Source organism: Epargyreus clarus, unplaced genomic scaffold (assembly GCF_041222505.1).
Source record: "Epargyreus clarus isolate Ecla_fem2 unplaced genomic scaffold, WU_Ecla_fem_2.2 ptg000029l, whole genome shotgun sequence".
NCBI classification, from domain to species: Eukaryota; Metazoa; Arthropoda; class Insecta; order Lepidoptera; family Hesperiidae; genus Epargyreus; species Epargyreus clarus.
This window is the reverse complement of record NW_027332235.1, coordinates 1,777,134-1,798,368: the sequence shown is the minus strand read 5'-3', so window position 1 is coordinate 1,798,368 and position 21,235 is coordinate 1,777,134. Positions and strand designations below refer to the sequence as shown.

The 21,235-nt window shown below is 37.7% G+C and overlaps 1 protein-coding gene across 2 annotated transcripts in view; it reads left to right on the top strand.

Moving 5' to 3' along the window:
- LOC140754493 (uncharacterized) overlaps positions 1-21,235 on the top strand; it is a 360,255-nt gene that overhangs the window by 116,025 nt on the left and 222,995 nt on the right. Inside the window, exon 3 of one of the 2 annotated variants that reach the window (XM_073089515.1) lies at positions 4,615-4,644. The gene's annotated coding sequence lies outside the window, so the exon portion shown is untranslated. The remainder of the gene's footprint in view (positions 1-4,614; positions 4,645-21,235) is intronic. The other variant, XM_073089516.1, reaches the window with a different exon arrangement.

Genomic DNA, 21,235 nt, shown 5'->3' with positions numbered 1-21,235 from the left:
AAAATACGAGTTTTATCCGCTCCATCCTAAAAACTGACCGGCTCTCCTTATGACAGGCTAAGGTCTAAATCCGTGCAAAAAATGTAGAGAGACTCGATAAAGCCTTCAGAGATAGGATTCCCAGAGCTGTCGTCACAAATCCGATCAGCCGTCATGCGCTACGCTTTGGCACAGATTCTTTTAACAGTTAAATATTTGTACTAACTTGTACCGAAGCGTTGCTTTTGAATAATTGTAGCAACATTACAGCTATGAACCACGGCCGTATGAAATTCCCTCTTATTATCTTACGCAAAGTTGTTTGGCCATCATCTTTAATGATCTCCTTTCTGTTTGTTTCAGTATTTACATTTTTGTATTTTACGCCTGCGCGTTTTTCAAAACCAAAAACTTATTCACGTCTGCGTTCGCAGGCGGAAGAAAACACTCCGTTAATTCTTACTTCTCTTTGTGTCAGCAGATTTTTCAAACCATAACTCAGTAGCTTTACATTAAACTTGGAAGATTTGAATAGGTATGGAATGGTGCCGCTGTCACATCTCTGGTATCCATGACACGAAAAGAAAGACATATACTAAGTCTACTGTTGGTGGGCAGCGAGGCAGTCCCTTATTCTTCAAAGATAGGAAATTTTCAGCAGAGATGTCGGCTCAAATCCGATTAGTCATCAGCGCCTCAGATAGGTATCTCATCTAGGGTTGATTACAGATGTCCAGAGGCGGCGGTAGCCACTTACCATCAGATGGAATTGTTTGCTACTCTTATCTTACGAGTATATATAAAATTCTCGTGTCACAGTGTTAGTTACCGTACTCCTCCGAAACGGCTTTACCGATTTTCACCGAATTCTATATGCATATTCAGTAGGTCTGAGAATCGGCTACTATCTATTTTTCAAACCCCAGAGTGATAAGGGTTGCTCACCCTTAACATTTTTTTATTTATATGGCACAACAACGTTTGCCGGGTCAGCTAGTATTTTATAGAAAAACAATCACTACTTGGGTGAAAGTGGTGAAAACTTGAAAGTGGTATGAATATTAGTGTATAATATTAGGCGTTCGAACTTAGTATTTACGCAGCAACGTATTTACGACCCATCAACATGAAGATTTATTTGAGGTCAGGTACATATGTGTCTATGCGCAAATAACCTTTCAACATTAGTCGAGCTGCATCGTTTGCGTGTACCATATAAAAAGCTACACCAGATGCTATAAACAATACGTAGCAGATCTTAATGCAGCCCTCGTAGTGATCCAATGAATGTTTTATGGTACGTAGGCCGTAACGCGAGAACCATAGATCAGGGAAGAAACAGAGCGCAGCGTTGAATTTCCGATTAGTTACTGCCTACATAAACACGTTTATGTACAGAATATAAAGGTACTTTTACGAATGAGGTTGCGTTTGTAGTTTTATTATTCTATGTCGTGTTGATGTAACGAGATGATACATACACACGACGAACCGGGTGGTAGAGTGGTCACTATAGTTTGACATGGAGTGGGTTCCAGGTTCGATTCCGGGTCAGACAGATATCTGAATGATGAATTACGATTCTATCCTTTTTATTTTAGTACAGCTTTAGTGCGACTAAAGCTTAGCAGCAACTTTATTATTTTCATAAGATTTTCTAGCTTTTTCTTTATCGTTTTATCGCTTTATCCGTTCAATTCCAAAAGGACATTTACACTCCTGATACACAAAGTCTACGCTTCTTTCATAAGGCTCTCTTTCATTTGGACGACATAATATGCCATCGACAGCACGACAATGGCAGTAATTTACACTTACACTTAGATCGACACAACAAGTGAAGGATAAAGTGTTCTGTGTTATGGTAACTAGTATTCTCATGTATGTATAGTTCCCGCCAAATTGCTAGTCCGCTCTGAACTTGTTGCGAGCAGATGTAGTCATACAATTTGCTATGGCAACGCGATTCATTTCTATATTCAGCGCGGACTAGCAGTTTTACGCGGACTATACACAACACATATAAAGATGCCGACACGACATCTACATGCCGTTGCCGCCAACGACAGCTGGTGTCGAGTCTAGCCAGTCAGACACCGTGCTCTAAAATTTCACGATTCCACTGATGTCGTTGCCGATGCCGTGCCGGTGTCGTACCAACGAAGAAGCCCTTTAGAGTGAAGTCAACATGTTTCGACGCGTCTGCACGTTTCATGATCGTGTCGAAACGACCGCCATTTTTACTTTACAGTTCAGAGTGTAAACTTTACGTGTCATTCAACGACCCGCCTCTCAATTCTTGGGTTTTTTGGATGGCGCTTTCTTAAAAGCGTATTTCTTGCGAACAAGAATGTAAAGCATGGATATATGGGGATATATTTTGAATTTTTACTGCCATTTTTGCTGTTGGGTCCGTAGTTATGTTTGCTTTATGGTAATAAAATACGGCTGTGTTGTGGAAGACTGGTAAATCTTAGGGGTTTGTTTTATTTAAGGTCTTAGGAATTTTGGTTTAAAAGAAGGTGAGGCTTATCTGAGGCATTCCAACATAGTACTAAGTATAGTAATACATTTGTGATTGACTTTAACTTAAATTACATCCATTTTGCCAATGTATACGATGATGATGATGAAAAATTTATTTTTCATTTGTGGTGGCTCCACAATTATACCTTAAATCAATAATGTGTTTTGGTTTGAAGGTTTTGGTTTTGGTATTGGATACACGTGGTTTCAACTCAGTCCACAAGATTAGTAACACAACTGTGTCCAGTACCCTTACCATGAGTTTTTACGTTTTGACAAATATGACTGTTTTGGTATTTGTTTACGTATTTGCCCCTACAATTTCCAATAAGCGCCCCTAGCGGATTGTATCGGAACTATAGTGTCAGTAACGTAACATTAAATGTCTAAATTGACAAAATGGCGCTTTATGTTTTGTCTCTCTTTTTTGCGAACATGTGAGGTAGACAAAAGACTTGAGCACTTAGTTATTGTTACGTTTACTCAGTCTACTAAGCAAACGGAACAGCATAATGGATTGAGTAAACGTAACGTAAAATTGTGGGATGTTTTGAAAACTCATGGTAAGGGTACAGTATACTCCAATTCCGTTTTGAGTTGAATCTGAGTACTATTGCCTTTTTACCACCATACGTCCACTATGCTCGTTTGCTACTAAATCTCATAAAATATACTATTTAAAAAGATGCCTCCTACACACATAGTCCTCCTAGTCCCACAATAGGATTCCCTGTATAGAAGGTGCCATGGACACACACATAGCGAACACCCAGACCTTTTTTTTGTTTACGAGGGGGCAACCTTCAAAAGGTACCCGACGACGTGGGAGTGACGTCGGATTATGTGAGTATTTTACCCCACTAAACACCCCCCCTCCCTCCCCGATGGCCGTCCTCAACGCTTGTTGGAGAACTCCGGGATGTCCGACGGAACACAACCGGAGTCCTCAAAGCGCGATGCCCCAATCGGGCAGCAGTTTTCGCTCCACTCACACCATGTAGTGTTATACCGCCGTCCTTCCCGGGGTCGCTTGCTGGACGGTTCGAGCTCCCACTCTTGCCGCCTGCAACCCCGGAAGCCCCCTTTTAGTCGCCTCTTACGACAGGCAGGGGATACCGTAGCCCTTTTATATTCCCGGGACTACAGCGACATAACACCCAGACGTGGAACAGAAATCTAAATTCATCATTTAGATATTTGTCTATCCGGTAATGGAACCAGGAACCTTCCACACGTCAGACCGGTATAGTCACTACTCCCTCACCCACAAAAAAATTACAATTTTAAAATTATTTAATAAAGTTTTTCATCTAAAAATACTAGATCTTTCTATTATCTGAAATGTTAATATAAAGGAAGCTTTTTAGGTCCAAAAATGTTTGAATTGGAGTATTTTCGTAGGAAAAAGGTTCAAATTACTTTTGGGGTATTTTCATAGAGTTCAGGTTCTAAAGGTCGGGGTATTCATGAATAATTTGGGATCGTTTTAGCAATTACTGACCTTTGGGACGATTTCTTTTATTTTAAGGGAAATCTACTTGACACTTAACGGGATTGACGACAATTGATAATTGATTGACCGAAAATCGAAATTTGCCTGGTAAATTTTCAAATTCCTTTGGTAGGCAAAACATTGTATAGATTAGTTATTTATTGATAACGGGAATTATTGCCGTAGACATTTATCTATATGTCAATACAATATAAGAATAGCGTCATCCATGTCTTACTGCTAATTAGTAATAAGTTGTTTTAAAATATATGCCAAACTTCAGTCAATACTTTTCAAAAAAAAATTTAAAGTATAATGATAACAATTGTGTAACAAGAAAACGTTAATTAACCAAGTGTCTGTTACGTTTGGTTAATTAACTTTTATTTTAATTTGGAGCCTCCTGCTACAGGCATTTTTAAATGCTTACTAGGATGGCACCAATCACTGCATAAATAGAAAATATACAAAGAAATGTTTAGTATTAACGATGTTTTGTAATACCTAGTTATAAGCATTTCTTGAATAAATTTTTATTTATTTAAAAAAAAAAAAAAAATGTGGAATTAGTAAAATTTCATTATAATTTGTATTGAGTTATGTTTATTTATTTTCAGGTAGTTGCTGCTAAACATGGCGATTTAATGGTAAATATATTTATATAATTTTGTAAAAAGTTCTATATACTTTTCCCTAGTATTTATTCATATATTTTTAATTATATCTTCCTCATGAGATACGTATATGTCATAGACGAAGAATTTGTATTTTTTAAATTTATTTTGAACTTTGTAAGGGCCATCATATTGTAAATTTAAATTTTAAATCGACTCACTTTCTTTTTAGACTTCTCCTTTGAGAACGCCTTTGCGTGTGATGTTCACTAATTCATTATTAGTGCGGTAGTATACGGCCTAAATCCTTCCACGCAGACAGGAAATCTATGCTCACTAATAGAACAATAAAGGCTTGACCACAACATGCATATGCACTTCACATATGATACACTATGCTTTTGATACTCCCATTGTACCTACCGTAACAATACCCACTTGATTCGTTACACGTATGTGAACGTAAAACTAATGGATTTTTCATGGTGATTGCTACAGGACAAAAGATTTAACGGCCTACGTGAATGCGATATGGCATTTTTTTCGACAGGGGCGCTATTACGCAATGCTGTGTAGTATTGTTGTGCTGCGAACAATATATATGCCACTGGGAACCAGATTGCCTAAAGGCTTCCAACGGGGCTAAAGAATTTTGTCATATGATCATAAACTATACAGAAATAATTAACTTAAAAGAGAGGTAACAAATCTATGTCACTCACACAACTTAGGAGAATCTGAAGGAACTTCATATGTTAAAATCCGTTAAGACGTTTGAACTGCCAAGGACATGCCCACGGACAAGACATACACACATGCACATTGAAGGTGGCAGAACCCTGTGGCACCACCGCCACACCTATTTCTGCCTAATAACAGCAGTGTTAGGCGCTGCTGTGTTCCGTTTTGAAGGGCGTGGTAAGGGAGACATACTTTTCCGAGCCGTTCCAGCTTAGTGATTAGTCCTCAGGGGTAGCGGCGCATCTGTGGCCGACCTCAGGTAGGAATATCTTATCCTATCTGGGGTTAATTACAGATGTCCATGCGGCAGTAGCCTCTTACCATCAGGTGGACTGCATGCTCGTCTGCTACTAATAAAAAAAATACATACATACATATACTCAAATAAAACATTATTCTCGTTCTGAAGCAGTCGGGTAAAAATCAAATTTATCTTGCCTGTGGGGGCCCTTGCAAATTGCAGTTATACGAGTAAAACGCTTATAACGATGGAGACTATCCCCTTTAAGAAAATCACGTATCCACCCTCCGACGACAGTTGATTGAAATATGGTTCAAAGAGTATTCACTCGACAAATATCGTATTCAATTTTTGCATCTCCAACCTTTTGTGACCATGTGTCCACTTCACTCGAATGAATGGTAAGAAGTCATGCTCATTCAATGAAACGCTCTTTCTGAAATAAATTAAGAGGCTTATGCTCAAGTTTCTCAGGTGTTAAGCTTGCTCACTTATTTATAAAGAAGCAGCTCTTACGTTTCGGTGAAATGTGTCGGATGTCGGATTAACACTTTCTACACTCACAGCCCCACACTAGAATTGTGTCGTGGGTGCTATTGACACACACATAGACAAATACACAAACACCCAGACCTTCATCATTTAGATATATGTCTGGCCGGGGATCGAACACGGGACCCTTTGCGCGTCAGACCGGTATGGTGACCGCGCCGCCACGCGGGTCGTCAAAATTATATATGAGGCGACCATTATTCGAACTCCGGCGGCACCACCGCCACACCTATTTCTACCTAATAACTGCAGTGTTAGGTGCTGCTGTGTTCCGGTTTGAAGAGTGTGGTAAGGGAGAAAGACTTTTCTGAGGCATTCCAGCTTAGTCCTCAGGGGTAGCGGCGCATCTGTGGCCGACCTCAGGTAGGAATATGTAATCCTGTCTGGGGTTGGCTACAGATGTCCATGGGCGGCAGTAGCCACTTACCATCACGTGGACTGCATGCTCGTCTGCTACTCTTATATTATAAAAAAAAATATATATATAGTTCGCAACGCATTTGTGACCAGCTTCAGATAGGAAGACCGTTCTGTACGGTGTTGGTTGCTAATGTCTATGGGTGGCAGTGACGACTAGCCATCAGATGGACTGCATGCTCAGGGCCTAAGTTAGAACACCTCGGAAAAGTATGGCTCCCGTACCACACCATCAAATCAGAACACAGTAATTATAGTCGCCTATTGATATTTGTAACACCAGGAAACTCGCAACGCATTGCCAGCTTAAGAGAAAAGTTCTTATACACTTCTTGGAGAGTTTCATGTCATAGCGCTCCGAAAATAACTTAGGAGGAAGTTCATTCTACATCTTAAACGTTTGCAGCAAGAACATCTGTGCATACCGTAGGGGATCGCCACGAATCCAGTTGTTGTGGATGGAACTTCATCCATGTGTGAACCATTGTATTCATTTTTCATAATGTATTTTGAAAATAGGTTTACAAAATATGAATTGGGACTGTCCCCATAACCCGAAACACATGGTCACCCTCCCGAGACAGTTGACGAGAAATATAGTTCAAAGCGTGTTTACACGACAAATATCTCGTATTTACTTCTTGCATCTCCAACACTTTGAGAACGTGTGCTCTTCGCGTTCCATTGAGTGAATGAAGTGGTGAATGGAATGAAATTCGATTCGTTCACTTCATTCAATGAACTCCTTCTGAAATACTTATTCAAGTACTTGAATAAGTATTTAAAAAGTTAATCATAAATTCGTTATAAACGAAAAGATTAGGTTTGTATGATATCCTTATGAACAAGTATTGAATGAAGATGCAGTCTACCTTATGAAAAGTAGTCACTGCCGCCTTGATCACCAGTCGTAGACAATCTTAAATAACATTTAAGTAATTTAAGTTCTTCCAGAGTCTTTCCATGCATGCGTTGGAAGCTCTGAGGACTAAGGTGTAACATTCGCAACACTTATTTATATAGTGAAATAGGTCGGGTTCGAGTTCGAGTTCGGGTTCGAGTTCACACACACTCGCACGTACGCACGTACACAAGCATGCATGCACACACACACACACACACACACACACACACACACACACACAAACAAATACATACGTTCAAAAACATTACATATTAAAAATAAGGTTATCCATCATTAACATATCAAGCTATGTTCCCAGTGTCCTATATTTAAGAATGCGTCCCATTTATGTCAGCTTCTCATGACATTTAAACACCTTGTTACCGCGTCAAAGCAACGCATCCTTTATGTTTAACCAAATGAGGTAGTGTAGCATGAAACGAAATTATTGTGCTAGTAAAATTATCTTTGCGTCTAAAATTCCATGCAGGTAAGTATTATCATATTATGTACATATGTCTTTGTAGACTAGCCAACAATACCTCAACACTGTTTTAATGAAAAATATGTTTTTAAGACAAGCTTTTAGTTAAATGCTCAGAAAATAAGAAAATACTTTAAATGAAACTAAACCCATAAATACATTACATTACACGATGTTCGTGATATAAAGTCTGTCGCTGCATAGAAATTCAACTGCATAAAATATAATAATATATCTCCAACATAATTATATGAATCCAACGACTTTTCATAGATTATGTTGAAATCCGTCAACCCCTCCAGGCTGCAAGGCATGCCAAGATAGTGACATACAAACATACATACATGCATACGTACGTACATCATACATACATAAACATAAACATAAACAAACATACAAACACTCATACACACACACACAAACCTACACTTGAAAAACATTACTCTCCGCAGTAAAAATAAGGTTAACCATCATTAACATTTCCAGTGTCCTATACTTAAGAATGCTTCTCATGAAATTTAAACACCTTGTTACCGCGTCAAAGCAACGTATCCTTTATGTTTAACCAAATGAGGTAGTGTAGCATGAAACGAAATTATTGCGTTAGTAGAATTATCCTTGCGTCTAAAATTCCATGCAGGTAAGTATTATCATATTATGTACATATATTTTTGTAGAGTAGCGAACAAAACTTCAGCAGCCAGCACTGTTTTATAAAAATAATAGTAAATAATATATTTTTAAGACGAGATTTTATTTCAATGCTCTGAAAGAAAAATAAGCTTTAAATCAACTAAACCCATAAGTACATTATATTATACAATTTTCATGACATATAGGCTGTCGTTTCATAAAAATGAAAATAAAAAAATAATATCTTCAACATATATGAATCCAATGACATTTCATATGTTGAAATCCGTCAAGTCGTTGGGGATGAAAGGCATGCCCAAAAATGTGACATACATTAATGCATACGTACATCATACACACATATACACAAACAAACACATACACACACACACACAAACAAACATACACTCGAAAACCATTACTCTCCGCTGTAAAAATAAGGTCATTAACCATCATTAACATTCCCAGTGTCCTATATTTAAGAATGCGTTCCATTTATGTCGGCTTCTCATGAAATTTAAACACCTTGTTACCGCGTCAAAGCAACGCATCCTTTATGTTTAACCAAATGAGGTAGTGTGGCATGAAACGAAATTATTGTGCTAGTAAAATTATCTTTGCGTCTAAAATTCCGTGCAGGTAAATTTAATACATAATGATATGTATGCTTTTGTACAGTAGCGAACAAGACCGCAGCAATGAAAACTGTTTAATATAATATTATAGTTTAAAAATTAATAGAAAAACACGCTAAAATCGTACAAGGCAAATTTATAATTGTGATGATCCTGGGACAAAACTATTAAAATTTTATATGATCATCCTTGATAATTCATCAAATTTTTGAATTAATCTAACCGTTCAAAGTGGGTAAAAGTCGAGTTCAAAAATTCCGTTACATACCCAGACTCATACATACATATAGGCGAAGCTAATAAAAGCGTGGTAAAAAAATAAAAATAACTAACTATGCTATCTTTTAAATGTGAAATTTCAGCCCTAATTATTGTTATAAAATAAATTTAGTCTCTACTTGTCATTCTTTGCCTAACAAAAATGAAAATTTGACAATTTCTGATCGATAACGAACGAACTTCTTCTCCATAACGAGACACCTTGTGAAGTGGTGGTAGTTGCTTTGACATTCAAAAAGTGATCTGTAAAGAACCTATTTTGAATAAAAAAAATTGATTTGATTTGATTTTGATTTGATAGATTGATTATTAATAACGGACATTGACTCGGCAATGACCACTTACAGTTGCACTGCACTAGTTTCTTACTTCTTTAAAATACTCGCTTTGTGTTCTAAAATGAATAAATTAATATGTAAATTGTATCTGTTCTATATTATATATTATGTTTATTTGGACGTAACGCATTGCAGCATTTTACTGGGTTAACGAGACCTTTACGCCTTGTAGGTCACGATAAACCTGAATCTATATTGTGTTAACTTTTTTGCAACAAACCCATTATTGGTTAGGTTTTATTTTATTTGGCCGTATTATATCATCATATTACCTATAAAATCACGAAAAAAGTTTCAAGTCTTGCAACTTCTAATTAAGTAGTTTTTTCTTAATATAGGAGTGGCAGACGTGCATGAAGTCCACCTGTTAGTGAGAGGCTACCGCCACGATGCTAGATATCTGTGATTACCCAGATAACATTAGATTCCTACCTGAAGACCTTGGTGACTAAGGCGCTTCACACACTTAGTTTTACGCTTCAAAGTTTTTTTTTTTAATTTTTTTTATTATAATATAAGAGTAGCAGACGAGCATGCAGTCCACCTGATGGTAAGTGGCTACTGCCGCCCATGGACATCTGTAATAAACCCCAGATAGGATTAGATGTTCCTACCTGAGGTCGGCCACAGATGCGCCGCTACCCCTGAGGACTAAGCTGGAATGCCTCAGAAAAGTCTTTCTCCCTTACCACACCCTTCAAACCGGAACACAGCAGCACCTAACACTGCAGTTATTAGGTAGAAATAGGTGTGGCGGTGGTGCCGCCGGAGTCGAACCACAAAGGGTTCTACCACCTTCAAAAGTCCCAGGTGTGGGACTGCGGGGCAGCGGGATATAAAAATGGCCAAATAAGAGTCGAACGTGCTTATGGAGGGTTCCGTACCACCAAATTTTCACGTTTGTTATGTTTAGTGTTTCCATTTTCTAATAGATTAATTTAAAGGAGGCTTAATCCTTTGTGGTTCAACTCCAAAGGCTCCACCTCCATACCTATTTCCACCTAATAATGGCAGTGTTAAGCGGTGCTATGCTCTGGTTTAAAGGAAACGAAGATATACCTACTTATCTAAGGTACTTTAACTTAGCGCTCAGGGGTAATAACACGTGTATCAACCTCAGATAGGAAACTAATCTTATCAGAGGTTGATACAGATGTACTTGGAAATTATTCACTTTCCATCAGGTGGTATAATGTTTGCATGTGGGCTACGTTTGCTGCTACATTATAAAAATATAAAGCTTAAATCCCTTGCATGAATAGTTCTTACATACATAAAACCATGGATTGCGTACATAAAACCACACAATTTTTTTGTTTTCGGCGTCGCTCAGCCGAGACTCGAATCCGTATCACCGCTCATATCCGCATGAGTCGGTTTGCGGATTTGCATAGAATTTTATTGGGAACTGACGCAACTAGTTCTACGTATTGTTTGTTTTTTGGAAGTTTTATTTTCATTTTTCGTTTCGATAAATGAAAAGTTTTCGACCGTTTTCTAAACCCCTTTTTGCCTCCTCTATAAAAAGTATGTAAGATGTGTGGTAAGAGAGACAGACTATTCCGAGGCGTTCCAGCTTAGTCCTCAGGGGTAGCGGAGCATCTGTAGCCGACCTCAGGAAGGAATTTAATCTTATCTGGTGTTTATTACAAATGTTCATGGGCGGCAGTAGCCATTGACCATCAGGTGGACTGCATACTCGTCTGCTACTCCTATATTATAAAAAAGCTAAGTATTCTAGGACTTGTATATCTATCGCTATTATGTATTACATCGCATGTTCTGACAAGTGCCTGTTATGTCATGTCTGCTACGACGAGTTTATTCAATTATTCCCAATTCTTGGCATGTCATGCCAACTGAGCTGTTTTGAAGTTCACTATGTTATTATTTTTGTTCCTTTATATATTTTGTGGATATGTTATAGTTTTTTATTCACATTTTTTATAATATAGAAGTAGTGAATGCATGCAGAAACCTGTAACCAACTTCAGATTAGATCACAATTCTACCGGAGATTGGCCGCAGATGCGTTGTTACTCCTGAAGACTATGTTGGAACGCCTCGAAAGTGTTTCTTCCTTACCGAACACTACAAACTGGAATACAACAGCTCTACAACACAGAAGAAATTTAATATAACGCAATATAAATAATAGCAATATAAAGAAAAACTCGTTATGTGCAGTTTCCAACGCATTCCATTGAATGCGTTTTAATTTTCGTTTTAATTTTAAAAAATATATATTCCACACTGCACTTGTTAGTATGGTCCGCGCGTAACAGCCGCGCCATCTACATGCATAATGGAGCACCATCAGCAAACGAAACGTCGATTTGATGATGTTGATCTTGTTGTGTGTAAAGTTTATGATGCTTAAAGGCTACTTTTAAACTTTTAATACGAATAAATAAAATGTTTATAAATAAACTGATTAGCTTTTTTAAACAGCTTTGCATAAAACCGCTCAACAGTTATAGTTATGTTTTTTTAAATACACTTGTAGAGAGATGTGACTTAAATATTCTATTCTATTCTATTAATTATTCAATATGGGTATTCGAGTTTGATAACTGAAAGACAGATATAATACAGACTTAAGTATAACACTGTTTTCTAATTCATATTGCGGTATCCAAAAAAAAATAACAAATAAATTATTCACCTTCCTCAGTTAAATTACACACTGGATTTGAAAAATGTATTGCGGTGTTCCACTGAATTTACATTCCGACCCTGACGTTACGAGGTGCTTCTGAAGTATATAGAGGTTTCGCCTTAACGGCTTCGATTGCAAATGGCGTCACATTATGCATGTAGATGACAGGGCTGACGCGCGAACCATAACAAGTGCCGTGTGGAACGCACCTGGTATAATATCGTAAATTGGGAAACGTAATACTAATTCCAGCTTATTTTAAATATTATTATTATGGATTAATTATTTTCCAACTGCCATCTTCTGTGTACCAAACAGCGTTACTAGGATGTAAAAAACACTTTTTTACAAATATATATATATATATATTATAAATTATTATTATATATATATATATATATATATATATATATATATATATATAATTTATAATATAAAAACCGATTGTTTAAAAATGAACCCTAGATGTCACACTTTTTGAATTTAAACGAATTTAATAACATCTCATATTATGTTAAATTCGTCATGTAAAAGAATAAGACATACACTGAGAGGAGACGCGTGCCCAGCAGTGGGACAATAATGGGTTGATTATGAAGAGTGTCAATGATCACTAGCCTCAGAAATGCATGCTTACAAATATGTATGCCATTTATAGTTTACTTGATTATGAAAGCATATTGATGTTAAACGCAAAAACCGCATTGAAAATTAGTCCACACAATAATGGTTAAAGTTATTAACTGATTAAAATATATCTAACAAACCGGCAATATTGTATGTGGGTCAATTCCGTGCCTCGCAGGTGACATGACGTTAGACGGAATAAATTGTATGTATTACTTTTCCGAGGCGTTCCAGCTTAGTCCTTAGGGGTAGCGGCGCATCTGTGGCCGACATCCGGTAGGAATATCTAATCCTATCTGGGTTTGATTACAGATGTCCATGGGATTGAAAGGATTTTAAGTTTTACATATTAAGTTTTTTTTAATATATTGGAGTAGCAGACGAGCACGCAGTCCACCTGATGGTAAGTGGCTACTGTCGCCCACTTTGCTGGATAACCGGATGTTCATGTAATTATTAATAATAAATACTCGTATATTATATTCCGATTTATACATGTTTTTAATAGCTTGTATGCCAACTGGAATATTTGTATGTCTGTATGTATGTCTACCATAATATGACAAGCTTCACAGGAAGCTTCTATATCTGCTTATATAAACGATACCAATATGTAAAACAGAAATACTATTTGATTTAAATTGGTCCATACAATAGTGGTGACAGTTATTAACTGATCAACATATCCCTAACAAACCGGCAATATCGTATGTGGGTCAATTCCGTGCCTCGCAGGTGACGTGACATTAGACGGAATATAAATTGTAAGTGCCGCCGCAATATATCTTTCGACCACAGAGCTAGTAACGCGTAGAAAGGGTTCTTTATCGCCATGCTGGCACCACCTATTTTTGCCTTATTACAGCTATGAAGGTTGTAGAAGCCTTTGTGGTTCGACTCCGGTGGAACTACCACCATACCTATTTTTATATAATAACAGCAACGATAAGCGCTACTGTGTTACGGTTTGAAGGGTGTGGTAAGGGAGAGAAAGTTTTTCGACGTGTCGTGTCGTGTCTTTGTGCGGCAGTAATGACTTACCATCAGTTGGACTGCAAACTTATTTGCTACTCCTATATTATAAAAATTTTTCGTTTTATTTCATGTTTGTTAATATACAAAAAGGCTGAACTAATTTTGAAACAAAATTTATCAGAATCCATGGGTGCTTTTTTACTATTTAATTATTAAAAAACACAATTTCCAAGCAACCTACATAAATAATGTAACAAAATTACTGTAGAATTATTTGGTGGTGGTGGGTACCAAACGAAAGAAAATCAAGTAGAAACTAGTATGAGCAAAAGTTAATACACATCTATTTATTCTTTGGTCTGTGATCCTCTACAAGTGAAATGTAGATTTTTATGCCTAGGTCTAGGTCTAGGAGAGTATTTGAAAAATTGGTCCTTAGAACGATCTTTGGTTACAAATAGCTGAGCTTTTTGCTTTGATAAATAGATGGAAGTTATTCATCACTTTGCCTAGGTTAAAAGTTATATTGGGTATGAAAACGAAAATATATTATTTAAATATTTTCTATACCTATGTGTGTAATAACAGCAATGTGAAGCGTTGCTGTGTTATGGTGTGGTAAAGGTATACTTATACGAGGACGTTCAAACTTATTTCTCAGTGGTAGAAACCCTTCTATATCCGACTTCAAAACTCTAATTATATCTGAGTACAAATGTCTATGGGGGCAGTATCCACTTATCATCCGGTGGACTCCAATTTTTTTTTCATATAAGAGTTCATATATATTAAAATATAGAGCGTATCGGCCAAACAGCGTATTTGAAGGTGGTAGAACCCTCTATGATTCGACTCCGGCGGCACCACCACTACACCTATTTCTACCTAATAACAGCATTGTTAAGCGCTGCTGTGTTCCGGTTTGAAGGGTATAGAAAGGGAGAAAGGCGTTCCAGCTTAGTCCTCTAGGGTAGCAGCGCATGTCCCTGTAGTTCCGGGACTAGAATAGGGCTACGGTATCCCCTGCCTGTCGTAGGAGGCGACTAAAAGGGGGCTTCCGGGGTTGCGGGCGGCAAGAGTGGGAGCTCGAACCGTCCAGCAAGCGACCCCGGGAAGGACGGCGGTATGTGTGGTTACATACCGTCGTAAACACTACATGGTGTGGGTGAAGCGAAAACTGCTCACCCAGGGTAGAGCCCGATCGGGGCATCGCGCTTGGAGGGCTCCGGTTGTGTTCCTTCGGAGATCCCGGAGTTCTCCAACAAGCGTTGAGGACGGCCACTGGGGGGGTTTTAGTGCGGTAAAAATCCCACATAACCCGGCGTCGCTCCCACGTCGTCGGGTACCTTTTGAAGGTTTCCCCTCGAGAGAAAAAAAAAGGGTAGCAGCGCATCTGTGCCCGAGTTCGGGTAGGAATTTAATCTTATCTGGAGTTGATTACAGATGTTCATGTAGCTACGTATCATCAGGTGGACCGCATACTCACCTGCGAATGAGTATTGATAAATTATTATTTATATTGTCAAATATTGCATAGAGAAATAAGATTTTACCTGCTTGTGTCTGCCATTTGAAATATCTGTAGATATAAAGGACCTTACACGTGTCTTTATTATGTAAATACTGTAATTTTCTACAAATCCTTCGGGTTCATTAAGGAACGTATTCAAAGATAACATGGCATCGTAGGATACACAATATAAATACTGGAAATCTAGGTTCCACCGAAATCCGTCCTCAGATCAATCTTACGTCAAGTACCTTCCATTTGTCTGACGGTCTGACCGAATACTGATAAGCGAAAACGATTGGTTGGTTGGATTGGTTGGAACGGTTGGATTCTCGCTGGAGGAAAAATATTTTAAGATTTAAATTAATATTAAAATTCAATGTGTTAATAATTTATGTAATATTGAAGATTGATTATAAAAAATGTGGAATTGAGTTGTTGTTCCTTTTTTGAAGGAGGTTATTTAATTGATCCACAAAAATTGATTCAATAATCTAATAACTATAAACTGTAAAAAGATAGCCATTAAAAATAAACAAGATCTGAAATAGAAAGATAAAAAGAAAATACTTTTACTTAGAGCGAAGTGAATGAAAAAAAAAACAAATATTTTAGTACAATCCCTGTTTAAACGAAATGAGCAAAAAATACCCTCTGTAATTGTAAAATTTCAAGACTGGGATTTCTATGTACACAATAACAATTATTTTTTTATTCTTTTTCATCTGTCTTCACAGCGCTTATCTTTTCTCGCTTGTATCGATATGTTTCGAACTGGTATCGAATTCAGATCTAGATTGAGACGTTTCTAGGTACAAGAGGCTATCCATTTCGTGACAAATTAGAACTGATATACGGATCTAGAATGGAAGTGTATAGGAATGTATGTATTCTGTATGAATGGATAAAGCTAATTCAAACAAAATTACCTACAGTAAAACCTGTGATTTCTGTCTGTTTGGAAACTCACTCTTAATCCTCACGATTAGGTCCGAATCCTAAGCACCACCAATTTGTCAAAGGTGTGCCTTTTAGAAATAGATTATCACTTGCTTAAATGTTGAAGAAAAATGTTTGAAAAGGACGAAATGACCCAATTACTACCGTAATGCGGTTCTTGGGTTTTGATGGAAGAAAGTGGATGCTGGGTGTCTTATATATTTGTCTCTGTAGTACCGGGACCAGAATAGGGCTACGGTATCCCCTGCCTGTCGTAAAAGGCGACTAAAAGGGGCTTTCGGGGTTGTGGGCGGCAAGAGTGGGAGCTCAAACCATCCAGCAAGCGACCCCGGGAAGGACAGCGGTTTGTGTGCTCGCATATCGCTGTAATCACCAGGGGATTTGAGAGGAGCGTAAATTGCTCCCCCCAGGGCAGAGCCCGATAGAATGGTATCGCGTTAGGAGTGTAGTGATGTCGCAGGCTCTTGTAATTGTCTTACGCACACTACAGGAGGACTCTGGTTGTGTTCCGTTGGAGATCCCGGAATTCTCCACCAAACGCTGTGGACGGCCACCGGGGGGGTTTTAGTGCGGGTGTCTTACATATAAGGCGACCCGAGGAGTGGCAACCATTTTATAATGACCACTTACGAGAGCACTGCACGCATAAATGGACTGCACTTGGTTGCCACTAAAATAGAAAAAAAATATCAATGTACATATTAATTTCTTCTAACAGCGATGCCATATATTATTAGCCCACCCGGGCATCGAACTTTACAAGCGTAATGCTTAGAAGCACATAGTCTATGAAATGGTATGAAATTGAAACCGATAAGTTATTTCGTTATGCTGAAATAATTTTACATTTTCCAATAATTCGTGACCGATTCACCCAGGAATCGAACCTGAAACGCTTTGCAAAATAATATGGCGACGTGTGTCGAAGTATTCCAGATTTACTTTGAAAAGTGTTTCGAAAATATGTTTTCTGTATTCATCAGGTTTTCATTTAAGGACGGAACCATCCATTATTATAATATTCATGAGTTTAAGGACTTATACATGAAATTATCATTGTAATATTTTCTATGAATATCTTGTGCTTGTTCAAACCATTATGAGTCTGTAATGAGATTTAGGCAAATACTTATTATGTTTTCTCTTTGAAATGGAATCCAGGAATTGTATAGTCCTTGAGGTTTTCTCATCAATTAAAATACTAAAATTCGTGATAAGAATATCGTATTAAAGCTTTGCTTTATTCGTTTTTAAGACGTACATTTTTTTTCTGAGAGTTTAAGAGAAACTCAAAATTATACAGATAAAAGATTTTTTATTACTATCACATTTTATTATCATTTTTACAAATTAAGGAAGTATCAAGTGAAGTGTGGCTAAAAAAATATGCTAAAATGCTTGGCTATGCCAAGATCTTATGATTATTATTCTTAACTGGGCAAAAAAAAATCTCAAAGGTATGTGAAGTCTACCAATACGCACTTGTCCAGCTCGGTGAACTGTGGCCTAAACCTTCTGAGAGGAGACCCGTGCCCAGCAGTGGGACAGTAATAGGTTGTTGATGATATGATGAGGTTGTAGTTCCTTTACGACCACAATGCCATACCCATTTTTATTTCAAAATAATTGATATAAAATTTTATCATTTCGTAGTGCACATAAAATCGTAGACGCTTGCTACGCAACTATAAGCTACGGATTTGCTACAGCTGTGATATTGCGACGGGTACGTTCTGCTACGAACTGCTACGCTCGGGGCTACGTAGTCATTCACATAAATGTTTTCTGTAGCGCATACAATATTTATAATTGCCACAAATTTTAAAATTATACCTAATAAAAATAAGTCACAGCGTCCCATTTATCATCTTGAATTAACACAAAATAGAACAGGAAATCAACTTGAAGTCAATCATCAGTTTTGCTTCTCCAAAGATCTATTTTGGGGCCCTACATAAAAGCGCGTGGGGCAGACTTGCTTATGCAGTATTCCAAGCACATCCTTCAACTACAATCCGACTTAACTTTTGTATAAGAATGGAGTAGCAAACTAGCTTACAAGCCAACTAATACTAAGTGGTTAAGCCAATAATAAGTGGTTAAGCAAATAATAACTAGTTACTGCTGCCTATGGACATCTGCAATCAACTTCAGATAAGATTGGATTCCTACCTGAGGTCGGACTCAGAAACTGTTACCTTTGAGGACTAAGCTGGAATGCCTTGGAAAAATATGTCACCCTTGCTACGCACTTTAAACCAGAACACAGAAGCACTTATCACTGCTGTTATTAGGCAGGAATAGGTGTGGCGGTGGTACCGCCGGATTCAAACAGAGGGTTCAACCATCTTTCTTTTAATTTATCTATTTAACGATAAAATGCAAAGAAGGTCCGTCCGCTGATTGTAATTATACAGAAGCAGTAGCGCGTCTTGAATATTTTCGGCGCTCCTTAAGATGATTCAGATGATTTCAGGTTATTTAAGGTAGATTTAACATGGAACCACAGAGGATTATTTTATGAAGTTTTCTTTTATAATAAAGAAAAGTCAGTTGAGCATGAAGTCCACCTGATGGTAAGTAGCTACTTCTACCTATGAACATTTGTAATCAACCCCAGATAGGATTAGATTCCTACCTAAGGTCAGCCATTGATGCGCCGCTATCTCTGAGGACTAAATTAGAACGCCTCGGAAAAGCATGTCTCATTAACCAGTTTCTTCCAACCAGAACACAGCAGTGCTTAACGCTGCTGTTATAAGATAGAAATAGGTATGGCGGTGGTGCTGCTGGAGTCAAACCATTGTGGGTTGTACCACCTTTAAAACGGTAAGTATGGCGTTACTCAAGTAGAAGGTTTTATTTTAATTTACCTATTTAACGATAAAATGCAAAGAAGGTCCGCTGATTGTAATTATACAGAAACAGTAGCGCGTCTTGAATATTTTCGGCGCTCCTTAAGATTTATTATACAGTTGGCCCCCACTTTCAGTTAATTAGCGTTTCATTTATGATTTGAGGTTATTTAAGGTAAAACTGAATAATGGAAGAGCCTCCGTGGTTCGATATTTCATGAAGTTATAGTAACAAAAGATGTAGAATGCATAATTATTATTTTGTTTACCCTGCCAAGGAAGGGTTATGTTTTTCGCGCGTATCTTGGAACATCGTCTTTTTTTATTTGATCGGATCTAACAAACGGCTTGACGAATGTCGGCAATTAGGGTGTCATTATATTCATCTCAATGACCCGAGTGTCCTTAGATAGGTGTTAAAAAAATTCCAAATGACAACACTTCGAGATGACTGTTTGACTAAATGAGTAAGTTACTGTTTTTTTTTTTTTTTTTTTTTTTAATAATATCAGAGTAGCAGACGAGCTTGCAGTCCACGTGATGGTAAGTGGCTACTGCCGCCCATGGACATTTGTAATCAATCCCAGATAGGATTTGATATTCAGCAGCAGCGCCTAACACTGCTGTTATTAGGTAGAAATAGGTGTAGCGGTGGTGCCGCCGGAGTCGAACCACAAAGGGTTCTACCACCTTCAACTGTGTCAGAGATCAAAGCAAAGGGAACCCGTTGGACTATAGAGTGCTGGAATTTTACTCGTAGGTTATTTATATAGCGTAAATGAGCACTACGAGGATAAAATATATTGTTTGAACAACTTTTGTTTTGAAGCACATACGCACTATGAAACTTTGTATTTGGCTCTCTGGATAAAAATAATGAAACACCTATTTCATTGTTTTTGGAAATTCTACTACAGCCTGTGTTTTTTTTTCATAATATAAGAGTAGCAGACGAGCATGCAGTCCACCTGATGGTAAGTGGCTACCGCCGCCCATGGACATCTATAATCAACCCCAGATAGGATTAGATATTCCTACCTGAGGTGGCCACAGATGCGCCGCTACCCCTGAGGACTAAGCTGGAACGCCTCGGAAAAGTCTGTCTCCCTTACCACACCCTTCAAACCGGAACACCGCAGCGCATAACACTGCTGTTATTAGGTAGGTTGATTTGTGTAAGCGCGTTATAACAGTAACGGTCAGCGCTGCCGTGTTCTGGTTTGAGGGGTGTGGTAAAGGACACATACTTATCCCAGGGTTTTTAACTTAGTCCTCAGGGGTAGCAACGCTTATGTAACCGATCTCAGGTAGGAATCTTATCTGGTATTGATTCCAGATGTAGTGGTCCTTGGGCGACAGTAGCTATTCACTATCTTGTAAACTGCATATTTATTCGCTACTAGAATATAATAAAAAGTAATTTAAAATAAGTTATCTAGAGGCATATCTTGAGTAAATTACTGATGACCAAGTCAAAACAATAGAAACGATTTATTTGTTATATCGCTAACGAAAGCTGTTATTAACTACTTTTATTACCAACAATATCACGTTAATATAATTTAATCTTTTGAAAACCAACAAACGTTTTCATCTTTTTAAGGCCGTTGTTATCAGTTAAAATGAATTTCATCTTCTGTTTTTAACCGACTTCATGTAATATAAGCCTTACAAAGCAGGTTAGGCTCACCTCAATAGCCGCAGGCTTCAGTCGCCTTAAATTTTAAATGCGGTCTATATATTTTAAGGCTCGTGATGTAAAATAATAAGCGCGGTGTATTTATAATAAGGTTTTAGAGAGTTGGTCTTTCTTG